An 11,473-nucleotide genomic window follows, 5' to 3' on the forward strand; every position below is an offset into this window, starting at 1 on the left:
AATTCTATCAAACTTTTTATCCAATTTTCATACATATTTGAGTCGACTGTACAAATTTTTTCAAGAAGAAATATTCAAATTGAGTCGACCGCGACGCACATTTGTAGAGCACCTCGCAATTAAAACCTCCTATCGGCGGGAAGGATGCAGGTGGTAATTTTCGTTTGACACAAAAAGAACCAAAAGAAATTTTCATTTTCATTTTCATACATTTTTCTTTTATGTGAACTAAGAAAATTCCTACAAAAAAAAATGTTAAACAACTTTTTTATCAAGTTAAAGTGATTTTTTCCACATTTCACCATTTTAGCGGGTTTTTCTTAGTTCACATAGAAGAAAATGTATGAAAATGAAAATTTCTTTTCATTTTTTTGTGTCAAACCAAAATTACGACCTCCATCTTTCCCGCCGATAGGAGGTTTCTTCTTGAAAAAATTTGTACAGTCGACTCAAGTATGTATGAAAATAGAATAAAAAGTTCGATAGAATTAATTATTTTTTTCCATCCTAAAAAAATTCACGAAAAACCGCTTGTTTAGACCTCCTAATTCAGGATACCTCCTTAATAATGTTGTCTTTTTATGAATTTTGATGACTACCCTCAACGAGTACAGTTTCAACAACTTTCCCCTAGACGATTTCAACGATAATTAGAAAAAACCTTTATTTAGGGAAAGAAAATTAATACAGACGTCTAATTACCAAGAGATTATCGTAAGATAACAGAAAATTTTTCGTTTCCCATTCATATTTCCTTTCATTAAGAAATCAGCTACGTTTGACAGCATGTATCTTTATAAACACTGATAACGAAGATAATTCCGACGCCAGTCAAACCTGGCATTACTTGGAATGAAAGTAGTTTCAGGTAATTCCATTTTTTATGAATTCCTACGATTCCGTGAGTCTCGAAACAACCTAGATTACTTTGTTTAGTATGAGATTAACACGTTGGTCACCGCGTCACTCGTATATGGATGACAGGACTTTTCACAGTGAATGAAAAAAAATTATTCTAAAGATGAGATGTTAAAGAATATAATTCTGGGACAATTATTTGGGAATTTTGATAAGGTTACAACGATACATATCGTGACAAATCGTCGATTATGTGGTTTTCAATTGTCTGAAAATCAAATTTAAGCTTCAAATTTTGCACGATACTTGAATTAAATCATTTGAATTTTATGATGTAGAAATTTATTCATAGACGTTTCTATTAGTCTTTTATAGAACTATCATTTTAACGTTATTCTTTATTACTCCTTCCCCCTTCTTCCAAAAAGGTGCGAACCGTCTTAAATAAACAATACATTTCATAGATTCTTATTACCCTATCGTCAGAAAACTTGTCAAGTAAACTGTACATTAAGAGAAGTCTATTAGTAATTTTCTAAGTACAGTTTCTAAATATTTTTTTAATAATTTCTAAATAAATTCGAAAGGAATCGAGTATATCAATTTGTTTTCAAATTAAATTTTACGTCATTTTTCATAAGTTTATCTAAAAAATTAATAATAGCTGACTTTGACACGAGTAACCCCCTTACAATATTTTCTAAATAAAGTACGATAATCTACGATCAAGAAAATAATTTAGTCAAACATCGTAAACTTATAAGATGTGCATAAACTTTTGCGACCGACCATGAGGACGATCACTTCGACAGTTTTCAGTTAACGTGTTGAAGATTTAAGACAGAATTAACGAACAGGAGAATGGAAACGCGTGGAACGGCCGAGGCGCGCAAGGAATATTAATAAAGCTATTCACGATTATTTCTGACCCGTCAGGGAACGTGTTTCACGCGGTACTGATAAGGAACGCCCTATCTTGCGGCAAGCATTTGATATTAAGTACGTGTTTAGAGGCTTCCAAGAGGAGAACTGATAAACTGATATCTGTTTGCAGAAAACAAACCCTAATTTTAGCTTAAACACGATATTGGTATTTATCAACAGTTTCTCTCTTTTATTTATTTAAGTAGTGTAAATAGAAATCATTCCGTCTCGAGACATTTCCATTTCATCGATAATCCGGCATAAATTCATTTTAACAAAAAAAAAAAAATATATATATAACAGACTTCGAAAAACATTAAAATTGCACTAAAAACTATGAAATAATTTCTATTTAAACTCCATTATTACTCACCAACTCCTGAAGAATTTGATTAAATTATTAAATACAGCACTTTAAATACAATGCGCCCTTTTCGGAAGCGGTGCAAAATTAAATATTTCTAAATCCGGGTTTAGTTATGTTTTTAGTGGTGGCGATGGCAATATTGAGTCTTGTTAATGCATACGTGCATACTGTCTATGTGGAAGTACTGTCTGAGAGGGTTTGATGTATTTGTTTTGGCGGAGGGAGGAGAGCAATATTGCATACTATTGATTTATACATATATACTATCTACACGGAATTATTGTTTGAGTAGGTTTGAGGCATTTTGAAGGTGGAGGGGGGGGAAATATTGATTACTGATAGTGTATACATATACTCTGTACATGTGTCCCAAAACTCGGGGAGGAGCCGGAAATGGGGGATAGCTGAGACGATTCTGAACAACAATTTCCTTTGCAAAAATGTCGGATGGGGCTTCGTTAAGAAGATATTAAGCGAAAACCCCGACCAATCAGAGCGCGCGTAGACCGTTGGAGCGGCCGCGGTAGCGAAGGCTACGCGCTAGGCGGCAGCGTCAATGTCCTTCGATGCACATCGAATCACTTGTTCGCGTACAAGCGCGGCCGCCGACGCGTAGCCTTCGCTACCGCGGCCGCTCCAACGGTCTACGCGCGCTCTGATTGGTCGGGGTTTTCTCTTAATATCTCCTTAACGAAGCTCCATCCGAAATTTTTGCAAAGGAAATTGTTGTTCAGAATCGTCTCAGCTACCCCCCGTTTCCGGCTCCTCCCCGACTTTTGGGACACCCTGTATACTCTGCCCATGGAAATACTCCCTCAGTAAGTTTGGGATAGTATTGGGTTTTTCGGAAAGTCCATGTCGATTTTTGGTAGGTGGCACAGGTCTGAATATATCGAAGTGGTTGAAAACAAATAACATGTATACATCCCTTAAAAGGTGGAAAGGTTGTGGAACAAAAATGGCACCTATGTAATTCAATAAATATATATTAAAAGTCAAACGTGTTTTTGAATTTTTCTTAGAAATTGCCACGAACTTTCTGGACAACCTAATATTTGGCGGTGGCAGCGATATTGAGTAATGTTAATGTATATGATGTCTAAAGCGGATATAATAATAGCAATAATTAAAAACCATATTTTGTATTCCTCCGATAGAAAGTTACATCAAGTTTGGTAATTTTGAATGTAAAAGAACAAATGACAAATAAAATCATTAAAGTTTTTAGAATGAAAAACATACTTTTCTTTAGATAAGTCCTTGTTCGAATACCACGAAGTTACAGATTTATTCGTGAATAACATATCTTTGTGAATTCAAATAAATAAAAGTATATTATTAGTGATTGACGAATAATTTCTTGTTTACAAATAAACGAACGAATAAAAATCCCTTAAATCTTTAGTATAAACAATATACTCTTACTCAGATATATCTGTATCGAATAAAGTTATAAATTTATTCGACAATAGCAATTACTTTTATGTTCAAACATATAGAAGAATAAAACTCTGACCATCGTAGGCGATAATTATCTAATTACTCGGGATTTTACTTTATACGAATCGTAATTTTCAAAACATTGTTTAATTCATTGTTTTGCCCTTATTACCAGGTAAGTATTTTCATTCTGTAACCCAGGCATCACAGAAACAGTAAAATAATCAAAAATACAGTGTTGCTTAAATTATATTAATCTAAAAACTTAATATTTTTTAAAGTATGTTAATACATTAAAATAAAATATATTTATTTACTCGCAAGAATATAATCTAAAATCATTAAGGAATTTTATACCTCGTCTGTTATTAAGTAATTTTACCGTTGAAAATGTTTAACCGTCTAAAATAAATTTTACGCACATCGAGAAACTGATTTTCGCTGACCTTGCGTGTTCGTTCTTAATTGATGGTTCGGGGACGGTCAAAATTAAGACCTCGAGCTCATCGAGTGGCTACATTTTTTTTTTTTAGAAGCAAGCTTAGAAAAGAATGTTCCATTCCGAAAAAAGAAACGGGATCCTCCGACCCAGCGAAATGAACGTTCACGAATAATATCTTCGCGGCCGGGGTTCTTAAACTCCTCGTTAACTGACACGCCGTAACAAAACAAATTACTCATTACGTTAAAAACTTATCGAGCGTGTAAACGAACTCTAAATTGATAAATGCCATTTGCAATTAGCGGCGTTACTTTGTTCAACGTGCACGACTTGGCGCGTCTGCAATGTATAAATTAACAGCGAGTGCGTCGCGATTGTCTTACATCGCGTCGGACTGCGAGGAGAAATTACAATTATTTAACTATTCTGCGTAGAAATTAATTTCGTGGTGTTACATTCAATTGTTTATGATTGTGGTTTAAGTAGAAATCTTCTGAACCCTCAAACTATCCTCTATGACAATAAATCTAGACACCTTAGCTAAGTCTCAACCTGATGGACAAAAGTATTGATAATGTATTAGGTTGTCCCAAAAGTTTCTTTCCTTTTATTAATAATTAATACATACACGATATTTTATGTCTTATGTTACATTACAAAATTGCGTACAATTCATTTCGCTCCGTTACTGTTACAGCATCAATGTCTAAGAAATTAGATTGTCTATTTATAGAAACACTGCCACAGAAAATCATTGAATGCAACTAACGAAAGAAACTTTTAGGACAACCTAATATATTCTACATGCATGTACATACAAAGTTTAATTCACCTATCGTCATTCTTCTAACAGATTACGAGTGCACTTGAAAATTATTAGGTTAAGAAATGAATCACACGTCTTTACATTTACGACTGTAGTTTAAATAAATAGAAATATTTATTTATTTTTTTTTTATTTAATGCAATTAGAATCTCATTAGAATCTCAATGGAAATATTTAGTTGCCATTGTGTAACGTTAAAGTAGATACTTTTAACAGACTTCGAAAAGGAGGAGATTACTGAATTCGACACGTATGTATATATGTATATATATATATTTTTTTCTTTTTTTTTATGTTTGTTCACCGATTAAGCCGAGATGCCTGAACCAATCGGAATGAAAACCTCTTGCATCTTGTAGAGCACCACTGCCACTTGGACTCATAGAAAAATATATGACCTTGGTTTATTTTTTACCACTTTATGTCACTTTTATCGCAAAAAAAGAACTATTTCACGTATGTTCGGCCTGAATTCGATGGAATCGGTCTGAATAATTAGGGGCATGGTTCCTGGTACAATGGTCGCGATTTGTAACATCACACTATTGTCGATTACTAATTCTTTGTTATTGATCCACGGTCGCATGCAACTAGTTTCAGAGTGGTTTGAAACTGATTAGTCGCGCCCGTGTGCGATCGGTCTAAGTAAAACAAAAATAGTGGAGTAGGTGAAACAAAGAGCGCAAACGGTTTGCAACACTGATTTCAAATCGGTTACGCCCGTGTGCGTTCGGCCTAAGAGTCACCTCTCGAGTGCAAAGGGTTGACCGTTTGAGTGCCACGGGTCTTTCTTATTTCCCGGCCGAATATTGCCAAGCGGCGCGGTAGCGTTTGTCATATACCGTGTCGAAAAACGCCAAACGGCGCAATAGCGCTTGTTATAACACCCCGAGCCGGCACGATTGCTTGCTGTGATTATGGGCTTCGCAGCCGAGAACGCTGGCGCTTTGAGGACAGGACAGACGAAGCGCGATACGGCGCGTGGCACTCAAACGGTTAGTTCCAACAGCCTGGGTGCAAAACGTAAACAAAATTGCCCAGCCTTCGAGCCGATCCACGGTTCGGCAAATCGGACCTAAGTTATATCAGTCGCGCACGACTTACGAAATGGAAGCACGGGTGTAAGATACAACTGGTTCAATTTCGTGAGATGTTTGATATAAGTAATTACAAGCTGATGTAATAATCGTGGTAGATATACCAGAAAATGTTTATTATCAATCAGTAAGGTATAACATAAATCGATAACGTTTCTCTCCAATGCCTGAATAAATTATAGCGATTTATAGCGATATTGGGTGGATAGAGGGTTCAAGTCTTCTAGGGGCTTAGAAACCTCAGATTTTGGAATTTAACTCTTTGAACTCGAGAGGTGACTCTCAGTCGTCATTAGGTTTCACGCAGCAAATCTGCAATACCTAATCTATCTTTATGTTTAATTTCTTTGGAGCTCGAAGTGTCTGATAAAATGATTATCGACGAGGTAAAGGTGACCTTATTCTCAAATCTAGATAGCTTAGAATTCATGTCAATAGAATGCTAAGAAACATTTCGAGTTGCTGGTACATACAAAAAAAAAAGGCCTCGAGTGCAAAAGGTTAATAACCATCACACGTACGTTGCCATTTTTTTCTTTGTTGTGAATTGTCGACAGTTGGCAGATAAGTTTCTAGTAATCCAACATTTAGTCAAGGTTCCTGAATCGAATGTAATTTCCAGTCTTAATAATAAACACAAGTTATTATCACTCATTCATCGTTCAAACTTTTTTTTTTTGTTATTGCAATGTATACCCAATCGAAAACTAACCGACATTTGTTTAAAATATTTTTGTCAGATTATTGCAAGTACTTGAAAAATCGTGAAAAGTGTTAGGTGGGACACCTTGTATATGTTTAAAATCAGAATTATAAATGAATGAATATAGAGGCACAGAAATAAATTCTACAGCTAGTAACAATCTTTTATTAAGTTAGTGTATTAAGTTTCTCATACGGTGCAAAATCTGGTGTACCCCAAGGATCACACCTAGATCCTCTATTATTTAATTTGTTTATCATCGGTTATCACTAGAGTGCAAATATTTGACAAATGGATAAATACATAAAATATAAAGAATTATATACACGTTGCAACATTTGGAGGTAAAAGCAAACTTCAATTTAAGTTTCTTTAAGGTTCTTCGAGGAAATCTTCAAGGAAATTGCATAAACATTCGCAGTCTAGTAATCACAATTTGTATCGAAGACTTTTACATCACAAGAGCGCCCTACAGGTGTCCCAATAAAGATACTAATGACAACTTCTTTGAGAATGTATGGCAATCAGCTTGGTTGCTTGAATAAAAAATTGCATGTATAATAGGGCTCAAATAATAAAATATAAAAATATTTTTTCAAGCACCACTTCAAGCATCATCTAGGTCCTATAATTTCTAATTTTTTTTTTAATTTACAATTTAAACAAATACAAATACAAATTAAGAAAGTTAAGAATCACTGATTTAGAGTACGGAAGAATATTACTGTGCCAAGAGAATGATTATATTTTAGGAATAAATTTAAATGGGCTGTACCATTCACACATAGTGCTCACGGTAATTAGAGGGTCATGTTCCTAAGTAGATAATTCGGAGGAATTAGTCGACTAACAAGGTCGAAAGAAATGCTGCACATTCAACGTTATTATTTACTGAGTACCAGGCTTAAACAGTTTGCTGAGAGCCTCGAAGTACATCCTAATGAGCGACGATTTCATGTGAGTAGGTGATTTTTTAATTCGGTATTCTTTAAATTAGAAAACACCACGCATAAGACAATTCACGATCGATAATTTCATTTGAATAGGAGATTTTCTAATTCAGTGTTTTGTAAATTAGAAAAAGGTACACCGAATGTAATTCATGGAAGACAATTTCATTGGACCAGGTGATTCTCTAATAAGAGATTCTCTAAATAATTAAATAATTTGTACTTTACAAACTTATTTGATTGATTTATTTATTTCCAAGTCTGTGTTTCGATTACTTTGCACTATTTATTAATAATCTTTTTTATTCCGACAAGTTAAAAACCCCATTTCCCTAATTCCAAGAAAGTAAATGCAAGTTCGGACACTTTTCGTTTATAAAGCGTTCATGAATATATGAAATATAAAATATATTTTCATAAACGCCATGTAAAAATGATCACTATCTCAAAAACTAAGAAACAATCGCTTCGCTAACCTTAATATACATATGTATATAAAAAATGGCGCTGCACATAATTTGAACTTTGAAAAGTTCATATTAACTGTTGCTCTCGTTACGTGTATATAAACAAAAAATATTCTATTTATCAGTTCCAGAATAAATGTACCGAAAACGGCTAACAACGATGGCTAACAAACATGAATGGTGTTTAGTTTTGCAAGAGTACTTTATGGCCTTATACTTTACCCAGTTAACTGTACGATCGAATGAAATCTGCGAATAAATCGCTACGCAATTTTCATTCGCCATTTTTTTCGCTATGCGTATGTATGCAAATCTGTAAGGTAACTATTTTTGTAAAACTTTATAACTTTTCACCGAATCGTCGATATTTTCCATTTGTTCGGCGATGCCAAGGCCACAACAATATATTTTCAGAATTTTTGTTCGCCTGTCTCAATATTTGTCGAATCGAAAATGCCGTGAGGTATTTGGTTAAAATTAGAAGAAATTAGTTGCCATACTTTAAGATCGTAACGTTGGATCGTTAACACGAGGCAGCTTTGAGATTTGACGAAGCAGAAATATCGTAATGAAAATGTATTCCGAATTTTGCACAGAATGCGGTAGCGTGAACACTCAAAGTTACAACTGGCTGTGCACCGTATCGTATGAACGTTCCAACGATAGAAAACGTTGGAAATCACGTCGACTGATTGTGACTGGCTAATACGATAAACGTAATAAAACGATACATTTGCGTGAGGTTCGAAGTACCTAAATTATTTATTTTCAAATTAACTTTCAAGTAATGTGGATGTACGCTTGTCTTTTTACTTGGATAAAAGTCAGCATAAAATGGTTGGCAAAAAATGTAAATGGTTTCCGTAACTTGGGAAATTCGGAATGGGTCGTAATGCCGATGTCCCGTGAACCTAGTGTTAACACTACCAACCGGTAGCCTATTAACGCTTTATCTACCGGGCTATTTAGAAAAAGTCTTCAATTCAAAGAAGAATTTTCTACAGTAGCATGTGCCAATCTGGGCTGACAATACTTCCTTCATACTATTACTAGGTACATCGAAAGCCAAGTCTGTTTCCAAAAACTGAACATTGTAAGTAGACAACCATCGACACAGTAAATAAATTCAAAAAGCTAAATACTGGAATTAAAAAGCCTATAAATAGGCTCCCGGTAAATAAAGTGTTAACATCAGACCTAGCGCAATCGGTCAAATGGCCGTTCTCAACCTTTCGTGTGGTTTCTTATATAAAATATATATTAAATTATACACAATTGTTTCACGTATTATTTAATTGAGTAACAAGTGAAATATTTTTGTACTCACGTGAAAGAGGTGTCTTTAAGATCCGTCATTTAACCGATCGAGGTAGAATTAAGTACCAATAAAATGTCGGTAGGTTTCGTATTATGTTTTCTCATCTCTTACCGAGACAACTCTGTATGCTTCCCATCGTTATATAAACATCCAAAAGCGATTGGAATAAATAAAATAAATATTCTACAATGCTAACGTTATGAAAATATAAAATATGATTAACGCTAAACCTACCGACGTTTATTTGTACCTATTTCTACCGTGATCGATTAAACGACTGGTTTTAAAGACACTTCTCAATCGCATTCAAAAATATTTCGCACGATACTAAATTCGATAATGCACGAAACAATCGCATATAATTTTTATATCGTATCTAAGAACTGTACACAAAAGTCGGAAAACGCACTTCTCAAATGCACGTAAAAATATTTCACACGACACTAAATTCGATGATACACGAAACAATCGTATATAATTTTTATATCGTATACAAGAACTGTAGACAAAAGTCGGAAAATGCACATTTGGCTGGTCGTGGTAAGTTTAGCATTAAATTTAACCCTCTGCGCTCGGGTGGTTCCTCTAGGGCGACATATGTAAGTTAAAAATGATTTTGTGAACGTACAATTTCAAATTCACTTACATCAGGATACAACTAATTATTAATTGAAATAATAATACATCGAGTCACGAATGCTCGTAGATGTTTTTCTATCAAAGTAGAGATTTGGTTTCACAGAAATTTATTATAAAAAATAAATATACGTGTCGAATTGTGTAACCTCCTTTTCGAAGTCGGTTAAAAATCGACTGGATTTGATTCCATAGAAAAACGCCTCGAGCGCAGAGGGTTAGTTATACGTCCAAAGGCTACCGGTCAGTAAAGTGGTAAAAAGTGTCGGCGACGCGAGAATCTCCCCTTGTAAGCGGCGAGAAGCTGCGAAACGAACGGGCCGGACCGGAAGTCGAGATACTCTGGTAAGAAAGAAGGGCGTAAAGCCGAGACTTACTGGTGAAGCCACCCCGCGTCGTCCGCTAGGTGCCAGGGTAGCTCTCCGTGTCTCCGGGCGCGCACATAGACGCCTCTCCCCCGTGGATGCTTCCGAAACCCTTTCTCCGTGCACCTCTCCAACGTAGTTATGTCTCACTTGTCTCACTCGTACGCGCGTGTATTAAACTATGGGTACGCTCGTATCACCTCTCGAATCGATACGACCGGCGTACGGCCGATACGAGAACAGAAACGAAACGAGATCGAATCGAACGCGAACCGTGCGTGACAAATTTCGCGAAACCGAGATACGTTTCCCGAGGGTAACCGCGCCGCGTATGTCGGGTCACTGGTTGATCGCCGGGTGTCGAACCGAACCGAACCGAACCGAGCCGACTGGAGGGCTGTATCGAAATCTAAGCTACGGGTAGGAGAATCGACGATCTCGAAATCGGTGGAGGGGAAAATTGTAGCACTGTCTTCGCGTTTAAAAATACTTTGTCACTCTCACTCTCTCTCTCTCTCTCTCTCTTTCCCTCTTTCTCTCTTTTTCTGACGATAACCGGGGAGGTGGTTCTGTTCCGCGAGCAACAACCGTGCGAACAGCACCGGAGCGGACCCCGTTTACGAAAAGGTCGCTCTCGAGAGGAAAGAGAGATATCCGAGCGTACAAGCAACTCGAAACGTTCGAGGAGCTGGACACGTCTCTGGTGGGCTCCAGTGCACGACTGAGGCGCCCTCTCGCCCCGCCCAGAGGCGCAGCGACGTTCCGAGCCGCGAGGTTCGACGGGACGTCGATCGATCCACCGACTGAACCCCACCACCGGACCCTTTCCTTTCGGGACGCCGAGAAGGTATCCGATCATCGCGCACGCGCGGGATTTTCTCCTCGATAGTCGAGAATCGAAACCCTCCCCGAAGGATCGAGCGGAATTCGAGGATTTGAAATTCAACCATCCGTGTGGTGTGGCACTCGCGGGGGTAGCCAGAGAGAGAGAAGGGGGGGGGGAAGAACCGAAAACGCGTTCCCCCGTGAAATACAGGGTGTCCCAAAAATGTTGTAACACGTTGAAAGGGGTGGTTCGGG

General features: G+C 36.7%; 1 protein-coding gene and 1 long non-coding RNA gene across 3 annotated transcripts in view; one reads left to right on the plus strand and one right to left on the minus strand.

The window, feature by feature from the left end:
- LOC128887870 (guanine nucleotide-binding protein G(o) subunit alpha) overlaps positions 1-11,213 on the minus strand; it is a 48,996-nt gene extending 37,783 nt beyond the window's left edge. The window contains exon 1 of one of the 2 annotated variants that reach the window (XM_054144324.1): positions 10,406-11,211. The gene's annotated coding sequence lies outside the window, so the exon portion shown is untranslated. Of the gene's footprint in view, positions 1-10,405 lie in introns of both variants that reach the window. The other variant, XM_054144333.1, reaches the window with a different exon arrangement.
- The window catches only part of LOC128888034 (uncharacterized), a 59,545-nt gene that overhangs the window by 38,504 nt on the left and 9,568 nt on the right, over positions 1-11,473 (plus strand). The window lies entirely within an intron of this gene.

This window comes from Hylaeus anthracinus, unplaced genomic scaffold (assembly GCF_026225885.1).
Source record: "Hylaeus anthracinus isolate JK02 unplaced genomic scaffold, UHH_iyHylAnth1.0_haploid 0, whole genome shotgun sequence".
NCBI lineage: Eukaryota > Metazoa > Arthropoda > Insecta > Hymenoptera > Colletidae > Hylaeus > Hylaeus anthracinus.